The sequence below is a fragment of the Fukomys damarensis genome, unplaced genomic scaffold, assembly GCF_012274545.1.
Source record: "Fukomys damarensis isolate Sample0158 unplaced genomic scaffold, DMR_v1.0_HiC HiC_scaffold_35, whole genome shotgun sequence".
Classification (NCBI taxonomy): domain Eukaryota; kingdom Metazoa; phylum Chordata; class Mammalia; order Rodentia; family Bathyergidae; genus Fukomys; species Fukomys damarensis.
The window spans coordinates 56,494,587-56,498,113 of record NW_022900947.1 but is presented as its reverse complement, the minus strand read 5'-3'; the positions used below and the strand labels follow the sequence as shown (position 1 = coordinate 56,498,113).

The 3,527-nt window shown below is 62.0% G+C and overlaps 1 long non-coding RNA gene across 1 annotated transcript; it reads right to left on the bottom strand.

Moving 5' to 3' along the window:
- Positions 1 to 1,005: 1,005 nt before the first annotated feature.
- On the bottom strand, positions 1,006 to 2,814 carry LOC117284179. The gene is made up of 3 exons (XR_004515280.1): positions 1,842 to 2,814; positions 1,468 to 1,543; positions 1,006 to 1,085 (listed from the first exon to the last, which is right to left on the bottom strand). It is a non-coding gene; the product is annotated as an uncharacterized LOC117284179 (long non-coding RNA).
- Between the last annotated feature and the right edge of the window lie 713 nt (positions 2,815 to 3,527).

Below are 3,527 nucleotides of genomic sequence, written 5' to 3'. Positions count from 1 at the left end.
CAGTCTGGAGTTCCAGGCAACGGGCTCTCACACCTCAGACTGCAGAAACGTAGGCCATCCGGTTTTTGGTTGGGACACAGTCTCTTAAATGTGATAATCAGATCCACATCCTAGATTTTGAGGATGAAAACAACATTATAAATAAGAACATCCTCTTCCGCCAAGCAGGTAAAATCTGGCGCATTAGCGCCAGCCCGTCAGACAAAGGAGGGGTCTTGGCAACCTGTTACAATAAAAGTGCTATGAGGTGAGGGGTCTCCTCCTCCTCTATAAAGTCCCAGTGATCCTGACAGCAGGAAGAGGAAGAGTAGCACCAGGCTCCAAGCAATCTCAGAGAATCACGTGGGTCACTATGCTGAAGTTCTGCTGACTGTGCCAGCCACACGGCAGCGCTGTCCCCTGGGGCCATCCCCGAATCAGTCCTCAGCCAGCTGCTCTGGGGCACAGGCTGGCTCACTTGATCCCTTGACTGTGTCCGTGTTCTGCTCCTGAATCCCTTTCCTGCTCTCACCTGCAGAAGCCCTCAGCATTGGCCTCACACCTCTGGTGTCTGCAGTGCCCGTACCTCTGTCCTTGGCCCTGAGTGTCCCCAACATCTGTGCCATGAACAAATCTGCTGTTCAGTGCTGATGGCGCACGGGGCAAAGACAGGCTGAGTTTGAGACACCCTGGAAGCAGAATGCCTTGGGCTGGGACCGACTGCGTCCTGGATGACCGAGGAGGAGGCAGGGAGGCCACAGAGACGTTAGGTATGGGGCTCTGGGCCTAGGCGAGGTCCACTTGGGCTGAGGCATGGCCCTGGTCCTCAGGACTCAGCTGTGCTGACTTCTGGGCCAGGATGCTCCGTGGCTGGCACTGGGATGATGTAGAGATGCCGCCACACACCTCTCTGGTGACTGGGCTGGGGCGGAGGATCATCGTGGCCTATGCATACTCCTGGGCTGCTCACAGCTCGGCCAAGTCTAGGCTTCTACATGGTGGCTGGGGGAACAGCAGTGCCCCAGTCCTCAGAACAGGCAGGGCTGCCTCTCTTCACCTGGGCTCACCGTCCTTCCAGCAACTCCTCTGTGGCTCCTTGGTGGAAACTTGTCACACAGGGACATGCAAGGAGGTGAGCAGAGAGAAGCTCCGTACCACGGAGGACGGTGGGATAAATCACGGCTCTGCTCAACTAACCCCACACTCACACAGCCCCCACATGTACCTGCACCCAGTCAGGAGGCTGTGGTCAGAAGGCTCCAAGGTGCTGGGCACTCCCTGGTCTTAGGGGAGCCTCCCTCCGGCAGTGACACACCAGTCAGGAAGACATCGCCCTCCTGCTGCTCCTCATCTTCCTGCCACTGAATCCTTGCTCTTGACTCAAGCACAGCCTTCTGTGCTGTGTACCCTCCTCCCTCCCCAGGAAACACAGATGTCCTTTACACCCTTTCCCTCTAGCTCCCTAGATGGGGCTGCAGGGTGACTCACCGTGGCTTCCTCCCATGTGGATGGTCTGCCATGGGTAGGACGTCCACGTCCACGGAGCTGCTCTCATTGCTTTCTACTAAAACGACAAGGGTACATATGAAATGGACACGCATGTGAAAATATGCCAGGCGTTATTGGCTGTGGTCACCACCACCCTACGCTACAGTAGACCCAATAGCGAGTCCTCATATCCATCTGAGACTCGTCCCTCTGGCCACAACTCCTCCATCCCTCTCCCCTCTCCGCCTCACTTGAGTTCTACCCTGACCGTGAAAGGTGACATCATCAGGATACAGCTCACTCAGAAAGCACCCGGACCAACCAGCCTCCTTGAGTGGTGAGGGTTGTCTGGGATTCTGCTGGGTGCTACTTACGCTGGGGCCACCTTGTGTCGGGGGTGCTCACAGGGTGGCAGGCAGCAGCACCACAGGGCCTGTAGGCAGCCTGTGAAGTTCGTCTTTAGAACCATCCAATATCCACGTGCACTGTTGGCAGGAGCAGAGGTTGTTCGAGAGCGAGAGCAGGTTGTTCCAAGGCCTGGCTGGCGGGACAGGCTGGGCGCAGCAAGGCCAGACTAGGGGGACAGCCGGGCAGCGGCAGGGCCAAGCTGCGGGGATAGCTGGGCAGCCGAAGGTCCAGGCTGGCGGGAAAGCCGGTCAACGACAGGGCCAAGCTGGGGGGAAGCTGGGCAGCGGCAGGGCCAGGCTGCAGGGACAGCCGGGAAGTGGCAGGGCCAGGCTGTGGGGACAGCCGGGCAGTGGCAGGGGCACGCTCTGGGGACAGGCGGGGAGTGACAGGGCCAAGCTGGGGGGACAGCCGGGCAGCGGCATTGCCACGATGGGGCAACAGCCGGGCTGGGAAAAGGGCAGGCTGGAGGGACAGCCATAGAGCAGGAGGGCCAGGTGGGGGGGGATAGGGGGGAGCGGGATGGCCAGGCTGAGAGGTCCGGCAGGGCGCTGCAGGGCTAGGCTGGCAGCATCAGGACCAGGCTGGCAGTGCACGCTGGTCCGGTCAGGGATAGTCTCGGAGGGCAGGCTGGGCGCACCATGGCCAGGCTGGGAGGCCAGGCTGGGAGCCTCAAGAACAGGCTGGCAGTACACGCTGGTTGCAGCAGGGCCAGTCTTGGGGGCCAGGCTGGGCGCGGCAGGGCCCTTCTCGGAGGCCAGGCTGGGGGTGGCCGGTCCAGGCTGTGTGCAGTAGTGCTGGGAGCATCAGGGCCAGGGTGGTAGGCCAGGCTAGTATCGGCTGGGCCAAGCTGGCAGTACATGCTGGGCACAGCAGGCCCAGTCTCGGAGGCTAGGCTGGGTGCGGCAGAGCCAGGCCGGGAGGCCAGCCTGGGAGCACCTGGGCCAGGCTGGCAGTACATGCTGGTTGCGTCAGGGACAGTCTCGGAGGCCAGGTTGGGCACGGCAGGGCCAGGCTGGGGTGACAGCCATGGAGCAGGAGGGCCAGGTGGAGGGGATAGGGTGGGAGCATCAGGGCCAGGGTGGTAGGCCAGGCTAGTATCGGCTGGGCCAAGCTGGCAGTACATGCTGGTTGCGTCAGGGACAGTCTCGGAGGCCAGGTTGGGCACGGCAGGGCCAGGCTGGGGTGACAGCCATGGAGCAGGAGGGCCAGGTGGAGGGGATAGGGTGGGAGCATCAGGGCCAGGGTGGTAGGCCAGGCTAGTATCGGCTGGGCCAAGCTGGCAGTACATGCTGGTTGCGTCAGGGACAGTCTCGGAGGCCAGGTTGGGCACGGCAGGGCCAGGCTGGGGTGACAGCCATGGAGCAGGAGGGCCAGGTGGAGGGGATAGGGTGGGAGCATCAGGGCCAGGGTGGTAGGCCAGGCTAGTATCGGCTGGGCCAAGCTGGCAGTACATGCTGGTTGCGTCAGGGACAGTCTCGGAGGCCAGGTTGGGCACGGCAGGGCCAGGCTGGGGTGACAGCCATGGAGCAGGAGGGCCAGGTGGAGGGGATAGGGTGGGAGCATCAGGGCCAGGGTGGTAGGCCAGGCTAGTATCGGCTGGGCCAAGCTGGCAGTACATGCTGGTTGCGTCAGGGACAGTCTCGGAGGCCAGG